This window comes from Podarcis gaigeae (assembly GCF_964106915.1).
Source record: "Podarcis gaigeae genome assembly, chromosome: 6".
Lineage (NCBI taxonomy): Eukaryota > Metazoa > Chordata > Lepidosauria > Squamata > Lacertidae > Podarcis > Podarcis gaigeae.
In genome coordinates, this window is record NC_139682.1 from 4,666,478 (window position 1) to 4,683,103 (window position 16,626).

The 16,626-nt window shown below is 46.2% G+C and overlaps 1 protein-coding gene across 1 annotated transcript in view; it reads left to right on the plus strand.

The window, feature by feature from the left end:
• ANGPT4 (angiopoietin 4) overlaps positions 1-16,626 on the plus strand; it is a 313,202-nt gene that overhangs the window by 263,676 nt on the left and 32,900 nt on the right. The window lies entirely within an intron of this gene.

The window sequence follows — 16,626 nt, forward strand, 5'->3', positions numbered from 1 at the left end:
GGAAACCACAGCCAGAGCCGTCTTACCCATAGCTGCCAGGGGCGCGGGGCACCCGGGCGCCGGGCTCTCAGGGACGCCAGGCCGAGAATACGGGGCCCGAGAGTTGGAGTCCAGGGAACAGCCTGCCCATCAGTCGGAGCGCCATGGCGGGCTCTTCTGCTACGGGTGGCTCTGCGCTGCGAGTTCGGGGAGTGACCGAGCCAGCGAGGTGCTGAGGCAGTTGGCTGGTTCCCCCCTCCTGCGCACCTGGGACTGAGCAACCTGGGGGGGCGCGGGGCGGATCTTTGCACCCTGGCGCCACATATGGGACCGCCTCTCCTGGTATGCCCCGCGGAGGACCTTAAGATCCACAAATGACAACACTTTGGAGGTCCCGAGCCTCAAGGAGGTTAGAATGGTTTCAACTAGGACCAGGGCCTTTTCAGCACTGGCCCCGACTTGGTGGAATGCTCTGTCTCAAGAGACTAGGGCCCTGCGGGACTTGACATCTTTCCGCAGGGCCTGCAAGATGGAGCTGTTCTGCCTGGCCTTTGGTTTGGACTCAGTCTGACCCTTATGTTTCCCTCCCCTTATGGTCTTGATTTATCAGCTATTTTAAAATGAGGCTGCATTTTAAATTGCATTTTAAACTGTATTTTAAATTGTCCCCCCCCCTCCTCTCCCCCCCCTATTATGTTTCTACTGTGATTTTATTGGTGTTAGCCGCCCTGAGCCCGGCTCTGGCTGGGGAGGGCGCGGTATAAATTATTATTATTATTATTGTTGTTGTTGTTGTTGTTGTTGTTGTTGTTGTTGTTGTTATTATATGCTTAAGACAGCCCTGACCACAGCAGGAGGGGAGAGGGGTCTTGGGTTCGAGTCCTGCTTGTTGGTTTCCAACTGGGGCATCTGGTGCACCACTGTGAGAACACGATGCTGAGCTAAATGGGCCCCTTTTGGCCCGATCTAGCAGGATCTTATTATGTTCATTGCTGTGCTAGGTCAACCAACTTGGCTTAAGGCAGGTTTCCCCATAGCAGATTTCCTTTCACTGCTAGAAGAACAGAGAGGAGCCACAATTGTTCCATCTATCCAGCAGGCCTCGTCTAATAATAATAATAATAAATTTATTATTTATACCCCGCCACTCTGGGTTTTCCCCAATTTATGCTGCTTTACCCAGCAATGATAGATGCTACTAGATAAAGGAGATGGTTTTGTCCCTCTCTTTCTTTCTTTTTTTTCCAAATACATTTTTATTAACATTACAGTGGTGCCCCGCAAGACGAACGCCTCGCAAGACGAAAAACCCGCTAGACGAAAGGGTTTTTCTGTTTTGGAGGCGCTTCGCCAAACGAATTTCCCTATGGGGTTGCTTCACAAGACGAAAAAATCTTGCGTCCCCCAGCGGTTTTTTTTTGCTTTTTTTGCCCTTTTCCTAAGCCGCTAAGCCGCTTATCAGCTGTTCCGCTGATAAGCCGCTTAACAGCTGATCGCTGGAAGCCGCTTGACAGCTCTAGCACTAATCCGCTAAGCTGTCAATGGGCTTGCTTCGCAAGACGAAAAAACCGCTAGACGAAGAGAATCGCGGAACGGATTAATTTCGTCTAGCGAGGCACCACTGTACATACATAACAGGCATACAAACAAATACAAACAGATACAAAAGAAAAAATTACAACAAGAAAAAAGTAAAAAATATACAAGCCAAACTTTTTCCTCTCTCTAACTATACAAAGAGAGATTTATCCGGCTACTTCACAAAAAAGGAGAGAGGAAAAAAAACAAACCACCTCCTAGACTTCCTTCCACCCTTTTGGTAAGTATCGAATATTTACTTCCATTCACGTATTTGATTTTTGATCTGTAAACCTAAATTCTCACGCTGGTAGTATTATTCTGACCCCGCCAGTCACATTAAACATTTATTCCAATGTAATTCCAGTATTTACTCCAATTTTTCAGAGATTTCTGTTCATCAAGGTCTCTTATTTTACCTGTTAATCTATCAAGCTCAGCATATTTTATCATTTTAATTTGCCAGTCATTTATATTGGGGATAGTTTCCACTTTCCAATATTGTGCCAACAAAATTCTCGCTGCTGTGGTGGCATAGAGGAATATCGTTCTATCTTCTTTTTTAATATCTTTATCCAACATTCCCAGCAAAAAGGTTTCGGGTCTTTTGGGGAAAGTGTATTTAAATATTTTTTTAAGCTCATTGTAAATCAATTCCCAAAAGCCTTTCACCTTTTTACATGTCCACCATAGATTATATAGGTCACCCTCCACCTCCCCACATTTCCAGCATTTCTTATCCTTTAATCTATACATTTTGGCCAACTTCACAGGGGTGTGATACCACCTGTATAGCATCTTCCAAATATTTTCTCTCAGGGACATACATGCTGTAAACTTTATGTTACGGTTCCACACTTCCAACCACCTTTCAAAGTCGATGTTATAACCAAAATCAATTGCCCATTTGATCATTGCCTCCTTGACCTCCTCATCCTTTGTGTACCACTCTAATAGTATATCATAGGTTCTAGATAGGGTTTTGTTTTTACCTTCTATTATTTCTACATTAAATTTTGATTTTTTATCATCAAAACCCAACTTCTTCTTGTCCTCTTTTAACAAATCATTCACCTGGTGGTATTGCAACCACCCAGTGAATAGATTTTTTATCTCTTCATAAGGTCTAAGTCTTGGCCCTTGATCTGTTTTTCTTCACATTTCTTCGTATGTGGCGTTTTTTTCCTCCATATTTATTTTCTTCACCGTTAATGCCTCAATCGGTGAGATCCACCATGGGGTCTTTCTTTCAAGGAGATTTTTATTCCTTTCCCATGTTTGGTATAAAGGTCCCCTGAAGATATGATTTAGAAAGCTCTTGTGAGCCTTCACTTTCCCATACCAAAGGTACGAATGGAAGGTTTTGTCCCTCTCTTTCATTGACCACGCACAATTCCAGCCAGAAATTTTGCTTCAAGAGTCTTCACATTCCTAGGGACTAGAAACATGATTTCCTTTGAATAATAAAGGTAAAGGGACCCCTGACCATTAGGTCCAGTCGCGGATGACTCTGGGGTTGCGGCACTCATCTCTCCTTACTGGCCGAGGGAGCCGGCATACAGCTTCCGGGTCATGTGGCCAGCATGACTAAGCCGCTTCAGGCGAACCAGAGCAGCGCACGGAAATGCCGTTTACCTTCCCGCCGGAGTGGTACCTATTTATCTACTTGCACTTTGACGTGCTTTTGAACTGCTAGGTTGGCAGGAGCAGGGACAGAGCAATGGGAGCTCACCCCGTCGCAGGGATTCGAACCGCTGACCTTATGATCGGCAAGCCCTAGGCTCTGTGGTTTAACCCACAGCGCCCTCAGGTTAAGAACAGTTTCAGGTTAAGAATGGACCTCCGGAACGAATTAAGTTGGCAGGAGCAGGGACTGAGCAACAGGAAGGTCCAGGCTCTGTGGTTTAACCTACAGCGCCACCCGCGTCCCTCCTTTGAATAATATTTCTTAAACAAAAGCTGAAATTGCACAGCGGTTGGATTGTGTGTGCGTGTGCAGAACACACGCAGACCTGGTGATAAGTGTTTCCTAAGCTGGAACGGGGAAGGCTCCCTTCTTTTGCAAACAACACCCTGGAAAATGACCTGCCCCTCTCTAACCCTCTCCGGCATAACGCGGCATGAAGAGTTGTAGGGCCCTGCTGGAAGAGGTCTTGCCCCCACTGCGGTGTTAATATCTGACACCGGCCATCAAAGCTTTGCGGAGGGAGACCCTAAAGGGCACAAGGAGCCTTGTAAAGGAGGCCACCGTGCTAGGGGAGCTTGCTCCCGGGCAGGGAGAGGGCCCTTTAACAAAGGTTCGAGGAGGTCAGGCTGGCAGCATCCTGGTGGCCACATGTGTCCGACGTTTAACACGGCCCAGGTCTGGAATCCATTTGCCTCGGCTGCCGGGAGAGGTAATGGGACCCCAGGGAGATGGGGAAAGCTTCTCAGCACATCCCTCCCATCTGCTCCCTGTTTATTTACTTACACTTAAGGATCACCTCCTGGATAAAAGGTCCCCGTGTGGGGGGTGCAAAGTGTGCAAGGGGGGGTCATTGTCCTATGTTGACACTGCGGAGACCCCCTCTCCAGGTTTTCAAGCTACTGTTTGCATATCTGATCCCACCGGCTGCCCAGCTTTTGGCAGCGGGAAGCCGGATTTGGAGGGTGCAAGGCGGCTGTCGGATGGGCAAGTTGTGCCCAGAGATGCGCCCATATGGCACAAGAACATAAGGGGAGTCCAGAAGTCGAATCGGTAATGATTCACTGGGCAAAAGACTTTGGGTATAATATATGTACATCCTTCGGCATGGGAGAGGTGATGGAAATACGATTTAAAATTGACAGCTTGTTGTACATTGAAAGAAAATCGTATGAAAATGACGCGCCGTTGGTATTTAACTCCCTGCAAATTAGCAAAAATGTAGTTAAATCCTTCGAAGACAGAGGTCCTCTGGCTGGGGCGGGACGATATGGGATTGAGGGGGCAACTCCCATCTCTTGCGGGGGTGCAATTAGTGCCAGCACCGTCCGTTAAGAGTTTGGGTGTAATCTTCGATACCTCCCTCTCTATGGAGGCGCAGATTACAGCTATTACAAAGGCGGCATTTTTTCATCTCCGCCAAGCTAAGCAGTTGGCCCCTTATCTCTCTCGCCCTGACCTAGCCACTGTGATCCATGCGACGGTCACCTCCAGACTGGATTATTGTAACTCGCTCTACGTGGGGCTGCCCTTGAGACTGACCCAGAAACTCCAGGGGGTGCAGAATGCCGCGGCAAGACTCCTTACGGGGTCCTCGCTGCGAGATCACATTCATCCGGTACTATATCAGCTGCACTGGCTCCCGGTGTAGTACAGGATCAGGTTTAAGGTGCTGGTTTTAACCTTTAAAGCCTAGGACCCTCGTACCTATGGGACCGCCTCTCCTGGTATGCCCCACAGAGAAACCTACGGTCTGCAAATAATAACATCCTCAAGGTCCCAGGCCACAGAGAGGTTAGGCTGGCCTCAACTAGAGCCAGGGCCTTCTCGGCTGTGGCTCCAATCTGGTGGAACGCTCTGTCACAAGAGACCAGGGCCCTGCGGGACCTGACATCTTTCCGCAAGGCCTGCAAGACAGAGTTGTTCCACCAGGCCTTTGGTCAGGGCGCAGCCTGACTCCCTCCTCTGGCAACCTGCACAAAATTTTGCTTAATCGGTTGCCATTAATTTGATTGTAATTAATTTTTATAATGAAATATTTTTAGAATGTGTGATTATTTGACTGTTTGATTATTTGATTGTTGCTAGCCGCCCTGAGCCCGGCTTCGGCTAGGGAGGGCGGGATATAAATAAAATTTTTTATTATTATTATTATTATTATTATTATTAGGCAGAGTCAAATCTGTGTTGGAAATGTAAGAAAAAAGAGAGTACCTTTTATCACGTGTGGTGGACGTGTAAAGTAATGAAAGCACTTTGGGAAATGATATACGGTGGTACCTTGGTTTAAGAAGAGTCCAGTTTAAGAACGATTCGGTTTACAAACTCTGCAAAACCGGAAATAGTGTCCTGGTTTGAGATAAAATGATAAAAATTATCCATGAGACAAATGAACAAAAATAAGAAAAATTAACAACAATCATTTAAAGACTTTTTAAGACTTTCAGAAATTTAAATGAATAGACTAGAAATCAGGCAGAGGGCTTTCTTGGTAGTGGTGCCCGCCCTGTAGAATGCCCTCCTGTCAAGGGAATAAACAACTACCTGACTTTTAGAAAACAACTGAAGGCAGCCCTGTTTAGGGAAGTTTTTAAGAATTGATGTTTTTTATCATGTTTTTAATATTCTGTTGGGAGCCAGATGGGCGGGGCATAAATAATAAATTATTATTATTATTATTATTATTATTGAAACAGATTGAAAATCTCATTAACTTCCTCAATAAAAATGACTGCAGTGAAGGCGTTGGCCTGCTTTCAAGAGGCAGGGAGTTCCAACGTGTACAGCAAAATGAATTTAAGGTTGGGGGGGGGGAATGAGAAACAAGGGAATTGAATTTGACGGATGGCGCCGTTGCTACATATTCCCACAAGTTTTCTATGGGATTGGGGCAGCTTCTGTGTTTAAAGATGCAGAAATGTGGCCCCATCACATCTTCCGAAGAGGTTCGTGGGGAGAGGTTCTGCCCTGTATTTTCCTGCAAAGTGCCACTCGGTCCCCCAAGATCTTGGCTGGCCTCTTCCCCTTCAGATGGCACCCACATGCTCTGCAGCAGCTGCACCTGAGTACACAGCAGTAGCTTATCCGTCAGCCGGCTGTCATGAACCTGGTGCCCCTTCCTTGCTTAGCCAAGCCTCAGCCCAGTAGGAAGTCGGTGCTTGAGAGACACCTTAGCAAACAAGCATGGAGAGAGAAGGAGGGGGAAAACAGAGGTTTGAAATGGAGAGATCAACCTTACTGTATGCTTGTGAAACATGGACCACTTACAAACGCCATCTCCAGCTCCTCAAAAGATTCCATCAACGGTGTCTCCGAAAATTTTTACACATCGCTTGGGAAGACAGGCGAACCAATACCAGTGTACTGGAAGAAGCAAAGATCACCAGTGTCGAAGCAATGATTCTTCAACATCAACTTTGTTGGACTGGTCATGTTGTGCAGATGCCTGATTATCGTCTTCCAAAGCAACTACAGTGGTACCTCGGGTTACATACGCTTCAGGTTACATACGCTTCAGGTTACAGACTCTGCTAACCCAGAAATAGTACCTCGGGTTAAGAACTTTGCTTCAGGATGAGAACAGAAATCGTGCGGCAGCAGCGGGAGGCCCCATTAACTAAAGTGGTGCTTCAGGTTAAGAAACGTTTCAGGTTAAGAACGGACCTCTGGAACAAACGAAGTACGTAACCAGAGGTACCACTGTACTCTATTCTGAACTTAAAAATGGAAAGCATAATGCTGGTGGTCAGGAAAAGAGGTTTAAAGACTCTCCCAAGGCAAATCTCAAAAATTGTAGTACAGTGGTACCTCGGGTTACAGGCGCTTCAGGTTACAGACACTTCAGGTTACAGACTCCACTAACCCAGAAGTAGTACCTCGGGTTAAGAACTTTCCTTCAGGATGAGAACAAAAATCACGTGGTGGCGGCAGTGGGAGGCCCCATTAGCTAAAGTGGTACCTCAGGTTAAGAACGGACCTCCAGAACGAATTAAGTTCTTAACCTGAGGTACCTCCATATAAACACCAACAATTGGGAAACACTGGCCTGCGAGCGCTCCAATTGGAGAACAGCCTTTACCAAAGGTGTCCTGGGCTTTGAAGACACTCAAACTCAGGACACATAGGAGAAACGTGCTAAGAGGAAGGCACACTTGGCAAACCCTCACCGTGATCAACTCCCGCCCGGAAACCAATGTTCCCACTGTGGAAGGACATGTGGATCTAGAATTGGCCTCCACAGTCACTTACGGACTCACTGTTAAAACCGTGTTTATGGAAGACAATCTTCCTCGGCTACGAGGCATCGCCAAAGAAGAAGAAGAAGATTTGGACAGGGTGGGGGACTTAATGCTCGAATCACATGGAGCTTCAGAGTCTCGGCCTGTAGAGCATGAGACTCTGTTTCATTGTCGTGGGTTCGAACTCTACATTGGGCAAAAGTTTCCTGCATTGAGGGGGTTGGACTAGATGACCTGCATGGTCCCTTCCAACACTACAGTTGTATGAAGCCAAGACCCATTCCCATGTTGCTAGACTGCCCAAGAAGCTCAGCAGTCAGGAAGAAGGAATTACCGTATTTTTTGCTCTATAAGACTCACTTTTTCCCTCCTAAAAAGTAAGGGGAAATGTGTGTGCGTCTTATGGAGCAAATGCAGGCTGCGCAGCTATCCCAGAAGCCAGAACAGCAAGAGGGATTGCTGCTTTCGCTGTGCTGAGATCCCTCTTGCTGTTCTGGCTTCTGAGATTCAGAATATTTTTTTTCTTGTTTTCCTCCTCCAAAAACTAGGTGCGTCTTGTGGTCTGGTGCGTCTTATAGAGCGAAAAATACGGTAAGTTTCTAGTCCGCCGGCTTACAATATGACAAGATTTACATAATTACCAATGTAACAAAAGTCATAAGCAATAAATAAAACACATCAAAAAGTACACAACCAAATGGAAAACAATTTCCACATAAATCATAAAATCTAAAACTAAGAATACAGCATCAATATCAATTGCAATTTAAAATGAGATAGATAAATAAAAGCGATTTAAAAAACAAAAACGGAGCTTTCTCTGCCCAGATGGAAGGAGGCAGGCAAAGTGTGCTGGGAAATGTGGAGTGCTCAACCTTTGGCTCTCAGTTTTCCGCTGGCCAGAACCCCCATCTCTCTTGCACACACACAAACAAACAAACACGCCAGCAGGTCTTTAGCTCTGCTTTATTGGGAATGGTTCTAAGTGCAGAGAAAAGAGGATGGCTGTTCACTCTCCCATTAAGTCCTGTGGAGAGGGAAGCAGAGGGGGGGTGTCCTTAACCCCCGACCAGCTCCAAGCCAGCCTGACTTGCCTGGCCAAACGCAAACGCCTGCGAAATGGTCCTCTCCCTGCTGTTCGCCCTGAGATGTCCACTTTGCAAACCGCAGGGCGGACAGCGCTTTCCAGTGGAGCCTGGCTGAACGTTTGTGCAAGGGCAATGGGCCTTGAACGCACCATGTGCGGATATAAACAGGGGAAGGACTAATCACAGAGCACCAGCCTCCCCCCTCCCCCGTAATCCCAAGGTCTAAAATTATCTACTTATCTGCACCACTTGTTCGCCAAGTGTACAAAGTTGTCGTCCCCCCTCCATCATGCCCCACAAATCTTCCAACTGTGATTTAAATGGCATGAAACAAAGAGAGACCTTGCAGACGGGCCAAAGTCTCCATAGATGTGGGATTTCAGGTACTGCAAATACAGAGGGGTGAATATGTCTATTTCAGCTTCCCTTTTTTTAACCTTAAATTTGGTTCCCTGCATTTCCACATCAGTCGGCAATGTTTGTTAAAAGAAAATTATTCCTCACAAAAGTCCACCTGCATTTTAGCGCTGGTTTCTCTGCGTGGACATAATTTGTGTGCAGTTTTGCAACATGCACAATTTCTCACAAAGCCATTTCCCCAAAAAATAATGCATTTGCGTGTTATATATGCATCTTTCTATGGACACTTTACTCCCTTTATGCATTTTTTGTTGTCATAATGGACATTGTGGAGTCCGGTGTCCAGTTCTGTGTCCAGTCCTGTGCCACAGTTTAAAAGGGATATTCTGGATAGCTCCGTTGGTTAGAGTGTGGTGATGATATCACCAAGGTTTCAGGTTTGATCCCCATTTGGGATAGCTGCACATTCGCTGCACTGCAGAGGGTTGGACTAGATGATCCTCAGTTTCCCTCCCAACTCTCCTGTTCTGTGATTACTCAGCTGGAGAACTACCGTATTTTTTGCTCCATAAGATGCATTTTTTTTCTTCCTAAAAAGTATGGGGAAATGTCTGTGCGTCTTATGGAGCGAATGCGTGGTCCCTGGAGCCAAATTGCCCAGGGGTGAAAAGCAGAGCATGCTCTTTTTTTTTGAAAGAGGGAAGTGGGTGTTGAAACAGAGCTGCTGATCATTTGCCAATGGGGAGAGAGAGAGAAGGGATGCTAGAGATATAGGAGGCTGCCTGGGAGGGGGGAGGTAAAGACAGCAAACTTGCAACGGGGGGAAACAGGAAGACTAAAGCAATGAGAGAAATTAGAAGAAAAGGAGGAGCAAAAAACTGCTCCAGCTAAGGAAAAGACACTAAGGCAAACAAGAGAGAAGGGAGTGTTGAAAGGAAGCAGCTGATCGGTGAGATCGGGAGAGAGATAAGGGACGCTAGCAATAAAGGAGGCTGCCTGGGAGGGAGGAGGTAAAAGCCCATGGATCCTCAGGATTTTTGCACTGGGTCACCCCAAATTCACAATCAGATCATATAGCATGTCCATGGCTACAGCCTGCACCAAAAAAAGCACACATCCACTGTTTCGTGGGGCCACAATGGCATAAAAACGTGGTTACAAAGCACGGATCCACACGGATCCACATGGATCCTCAGGATTTTTGCATTGGGCTACCCCAAACTCACCATCAAATCACATGTCTGTGGCCACAGCATAAACCACAAAAATCATACATCCACTGTTTCGTTCAGAATATTTTTTCTCTTGTTTTCCTCCTCTAAAAATTAGGTGCGTCTTGTGGTCAGGTATTGCAAAATTCAGAGAAGGGCAAATTTCAAAGGATGGCTCTTGCAGCTGGAAACTGCGAATTCAGCAGGTTTGCTTCTAAATGCAAATTCCACCCAATTTCTCTATCACCCCAAAATGTAAACAGGCCTTTTGAATTCTGTAAGAAGCCTGCCTTCTCTTTCGGATCAGCAGCAATGAGCTGTGTAGAAATACATTTCCTCAGGAGGTAGATAGGTCAGTCCCCCCCTTCTTTGTGCATGTGTTTTTTCCAGCTTTGGGGTGGGGAGGGATAAATCCTTTCCTTGCAAGGGAGGCGGGGCCTCCAAATCCACTCGGGGTTCACCGGATCCATTCCAGCCTGAGCAGACTAGTGACCCACCGGCTGGGGTTTACCTCTGCCTCTGAGAGGTCAAAGGATCTCCTTCAGCTTCCCCACAGAGGGAGGGTTTGCTTCCTGAGACACTGAATTATGGCCAGAGAGAGTTCCTTTCCTGTCTGCTCCCCTTTACCGGAGATATTTACTCCTCTCTCTCACTCTCGCTTTCTCACCTCCCGGCTCTCCACCTCTGTTTCCCCAAGACTCCCTCGCTGGAGCGCCTTGGCCGAAGGCAGCCAGCCAACGAAAGCTCCTTGCCATTTCCTTCCTCCCAGGCCAGCAATTTGGGACATGGGGCACCGTGACCCGGGAGAGGCTGGTGCCAGGAAATTTGGGGCTCTCTCAGAAATGGGCAGCATTTCATGCAGCTTCAGTGGCAGCAAGAGAAAAATTGCAAAATTTATTAATTAAGGAATAGAGTGGCGATGTGCTGTGGGTTAAACCATAGAGCCTAGGACTTGCCGATCAGAAGGTCGGCAGTTCGAATCCCCGTGATGGAGTGAGCTCCCGTTGCTCTGTCCCTGCTCCTGCCAACCCAGCAGTTCGAAAGCACGTCAAAGTGCAAGTAGATAAATAGGTACCACTCTGGCGGGAAGGTAAACGGCGTTTCCGTGTGCTGCTCTGGTTCGCCAGAAGCGGCTTAGTCATGCTGGCCACATGACCCAGGAAAACTGTCTGCAGACAAACGTCGGCCAATAAAGCGAGATGAGCGCCGCAACCCCAGAGTCGTCCACAACTGGACCTAATGGTCAGGGGTCCCTTTACCTTACCTGCATGCATCTGCACATACACCACTGCAAGATGAACAACTGTCAAGACCAATTGCAACTCTTCTCTAATCCCCAATTTGCAAATCCTCATTCCCCAAAAGCGCACTCTTATTTCATCATGTGGCTAGATAGCAATCTGGCTCCTTTTTTTCTCTCTTTTTGGGGAAATGTCACACTTTGCATGTGTTCACAGGGCCCAAGGGCGGTGAGTGTTGCCGCAATTCCTTCTGCACTTTTAGCAGGGTGCTTAAAAAAAATAAATCTTAACCAAGGGCAAATTGCTTTATTATCATAATTTTTAATGCTTCCTGTCATCACTTTAAAAATATCCATATGAAGTTGCACCATATAGATAACAGGAAATTAAAAGTTAAACTGTTTGGTCTGACACATTATTCTAGTTGTTCATGTTTGCTTGAGTGGTGCAGAAATATTAGCCGGAGTCTGCTCTGGATGTGCTAAGGATCCTTGAGGCATTTCAGCAAGTTTTTTGTGCTGTGTGTTGATGTCTTCCAGAACCTGTTGCCAGCGTCGCAGTTTACCCAAGTGTTTCTGAATTAGTGCTTCCTTCCTCTGCAATTCACTTCTCATTTCTGAAACATCCGCTTTAATTACCTGCTCTGGTTTCTGGGCACATAACTGCAGCCTCTCTTTTTTTGTAAGAAAAGCATTCCGTTTCCCGTGCAACATCTAAATATTTCTGGATACACCAGGTCAATGCTACTTCTAATTTCTTCCTGGTCTGGACCGGACCCTGGTTTCTGAACATCCTGGTCAGGCCAGCCGCCATGTCCTAGCAGGTGGCATTTAAAGTTTTTTTTGACTTGCTGGAAGGTGAGATGAAGGATTAGGCCAAGCTTCATCAAACCTGGCCCTCCAGATGTTTTGAGACTACAATGCCCATTATCCCTGATCACTGGTCCTGCTAGCTAGGGATCATGGGAGTTGTAGGCCAAAAACATCTGGAGTGTGAGCTGCATTTCTTTGTAGGAAGAGTTGGTTAGATCAGGCACGGTCCCCTTTTACATGTAATTGGAGCAATCAGGGGCTGCTCCAGTCAAAAATTCTATACAGAATGGAAATGCATAGGGGAATACATGAAGAAATATGGTGTTTAAAGCAGAACTCTTAATAGGCAATTGTTAAGCGTGTAAGGACAAAAGAAGTAATTATAATTTAACAGTTTTCAAGTTACTCTATTTTATCAAAGGAACATATATTATGATGGGAAGATCTCACACAGGTGAAGGGAAGCAGTGGGGAGGAGGGGAGGGTTAGGTTGAATTTTTTTTGGGGGGGGGGGAAATAATATATGGGACAGCAAAGGATATAATAGATTCTTATAGAATAGCAATATATTGTAACCAGAATAGAAGTTTAAAAGGGGAAGTAAATGTACTTTTAGAATTTTCATTATTGTAATAGTTATTATTATTTCTTATCGGTAGAAGGCAGTGTTAATTTAGACTTCTTTGTTTTGCTGTCTGTATATAAAAAAAGATAAGTCAATAATTTTTTTTAAAAAAAAGAAAGAAAGAAAGACATCTCCAACTCAAGTCGTCCATGAGGGTACTGTTGGGGTTCCACAGGGCCATGGGGTTTGGAGGGAGGAGTCCAGCTGGGGTGGAGAAGAAGGGGCGGGGGGGTGGAGGAGGGACTGGACCCTGGCTTCTGAACATCCTGGCCAGCCGCCATGTCCTAGCAGGTGCCATTTAAAGTGTCCGCCCCCCCGCAGTGGAAATGTAATGATTAGAAGAACTCTTGACTTACTGGAAGGTGAAATGAAGGATTAGGGCCCTGGCTTCATCAAACTTGGCCCTCCAGATGTTTCGAGACTACAATTCCCATCATCCCTGACCACTGGTCCTGCTAGCTAGGGATCATGGGAGTTGTAGGCCAAAAACATGTGGAGGGCTGAGTCTGAGGAAGCCTGGATTAGGCACAAAACTTGTTTTACTTTCAGCTAAAGTTTCCTGCATTGCAGAGGATTGGACAAGATAACTCTCAGGGACCTACAATTCTATGATTCTAAAATCCAAGTGGTCATTTTTGTGAGAAAAAACCACTTCAGAAGGAAACAGTGCGGAGTGAACCAGCAACAGAGGACGTGCTTAACCCTTCTTCACCCCCTATTATTCTATGGCAAACCTCTCTGCCCCACCCCAGGGTTTTTCTTTCCAGGGGGTTTGCAGGGCATATTTGTGGAGTGAGCATGTGTCTTGAATCCAATATGGGGGAGAGGAATAGTAAGAGTCGGGAAGGGTGCATGTGAAAAATGTTGGGCAGGAAAAGGGTTCAGCACTGGTATCCTGCCACTTCACCATTAAACCTCCCATAGATGGGGTTGTGTGCAATGTTTAAGGATGGGGGACCAATTCAATTTCGTTTGCATTTAAAGGTGAAACCAACGCACACTTCTTGAAGCAACAGGCGCACTACACTGAAATGCAGTCCCCCTTCAAAATCTGCACTTCAACCAAATGGTGCGCTGAAGTTCTCCAACTGACAATGTGTCAAAAAATTGCACCTCTTAGGGCAGTGTTTCTCAAACTCTGGTCTCCAGCTGTTGTTGGACTACAACTCCCATCATCTTGCTAGCTAGGGATGATGGGAGTTGTAGTCCAACAGGTGAAGACCAGAGTTTGAGAAACACTGTCTTAGGGAAAAGTGCACACGAATCCAGGTAGAGTCATACCTCATGTTACGTTTGCTTCATTTTATGTTCTTTCAGGTTACGTCCCGCGGCGACCCAGAAGTACCGGAAAGGGCTACTTCCAGGTTTTGCCGCTCACACATGCGCAGAAGTGCAAAATGATGTCACATGCATGCACAGAAGTGGTGAATCACAACCCGTGCGTGCGCAGACGCACCGCTGCGGATTGTGCTCTTTTCATGTTGCAAACAGGCCTCTGGAACGGATCCCGTTCACAACCAGAGGTACCACAGTGGTACCTCGGGTTAAGTACTTAATTTGTTCCAGAGGTCCGTACTTAACCTGAAACTGTTCTTAACCTGAAGCACCACTTTAGCTAATGGGGCCTCCCGCTGCTGCTGCACCACCGGAGCACGATTTCTGTTCTCATCCTGAAGCAAAGTTCTTAACCCGTAAGGTACCATTTCTAGGTTAGCGGTGTCTGTAACCTGAAGCGTATGTAACCTGAAGCGTATGTAACCCAAGGTACCACTGTATTGGTGAAAATTTATTTCATTGCTTCATTCCAACTCTAAGGTTCGATGACGCCTATCCCCTTCCTCCTCCTGTTGCCCCCGGGAGAAATAGTGCCATGTTTATTGCTGAACTGCACAGCTGAGGTTGCCACCATTGTTCTGGCAAAAGACAGGACAGGGTGAGGCAGGGCAGTTGGGGGGCAATTTTTACTTATTTATGGGTCATCTGATGCTGAAGTGACTTCAAATCAGTCCATTACAATCTCTTGCAGTCTAACAGGATGGCACCTCTGGAATTTGTCACACACAGGCTGCACACACATACACATTCATGACATGAGTGTAGCCAGGATTTTTGGGGGGAGGGTGAGTTGTACAGCTTCTTTTTGGAAGGTCACCCCCAAGTGTGGTTGAGCTTTTTTTGGGACATGGCCCCCAAAATTTTGTTCAGCTTCTTTTGGGGACATCACAGGTAAAAATCCCCCCAAAATAGGACATTGCAGAGGGCAGGCATGGGGGGAGGCTTCTGCTGGGGAGGCAAAATCTCAGTTAATTGAGTATTTTCAATGCTTTGTCAATCCTTTTTGAGGATTTGGGAGGAGAAAGCTATGCCCACAACTCATGAATCTGTAAATCCGTCTGTGCTTTGTATGACCTCTTATACACCCTTTCACACTTATGCATTTGGAGAGGATCCCTAAACTGGCAGAGAGAGAGAGAAAGAGAGAGAAGAAGAGACTTCAAAAACAGCACAAACTAAATAAATATTTTTTTAAAAAAATTAAAATTGTCCAGTAGCACCTTAGAAACCAACTAAGTTTGTTCTGGGTATAAGCTTTTGTGTGCATCCACACTTCTTCAGAAGAAGACAAGGAAGACGCCTGTGCCTGAATTTGTTTTATGTGTGTAGATCAGTGCACGCTGACCAATGCACAGTCTTCGTAGTAGGGCTCTGTTCCGATGGCACGACAAACTGGTAGATTCCTATCTGCTGCAGCCTTCCTCCATCTTCACAGCCGTTGTAACATACCGCTTGTTATTATCCGCCTGTTCTGCCGTTGAGGACTTCTTGGATCATTCTTCGTCTGGCTCCTTCCCTTTGACCTTACCACCTTGGGTGACCCTGCTGGGAGTACGAGATTCCACGGCTTCGCTCACAAGGGTCATAGGAACATGCAAGCCCGCTCACCACAACAAGGTGATGATCCAGCGAGTGGGCAAATCTTTAAAAATGTAGTATAAACACTGACAACTGGGAAACACTGGCCTGCGAGCGCTCCAGTTGGAGAACAGCCTTTACCAAAGGTGTCATGGGCTTTGAAGACACTTGAACTCAGGACGCCAGGTGCTAAGAGGAAGGCACGCTTGGCAAATCCACACCGTGATCAACTCCTGCCCGGAAACCTATGTCCCCACTGTGGAAGGACCTGTGGATCCAGAATTGGCCTCCACAATCACTTACGGACTCACTGTTAAAACTGTGTTTATGGAAGACAATCTTACACAGGGATCACCAAAGAAAGAAAAGAACACTTCTTCAGATACAGTCATACCTCGGGTTGAATATGCTTCATGTTGAGCGCATTTGAGTTGCGCTCCATGGCAACGGAGCGCATTACTTCCAGGTTTCACCGCGCGCACATGTGCAGATGCTCAAACTGACGTCACGTGCATGCACAGAAGTGGCGAAACGTGATGCGTCCGTGTGCAGATGTGGCGCCGCTAGTTACATTAGCTTCTGGATGTGAACGGGGCTCCGGAATGGATCCCGTTCGTATCCAGAGGTAGCACTGTACACAGATACAGCACAAACTGTTAGCAATACAGGACGTAGCATTTTATATTGAAATACAGGACACATATGTGTGTTTTTGTATGCAGTGTTTGGGAGGAAATAAGACGGTAAATAACAAATAACAAACTAAATATTGATGTATGTAATTTTTATTTCTTAATTATATTTAGTGGTAGTATGGCTGTATTGTTTTTTGTAACATAAAATCATTCAATAAAAATTATTTATAAAAAAAGAAGAAAGAAATACAGGACACTCCGG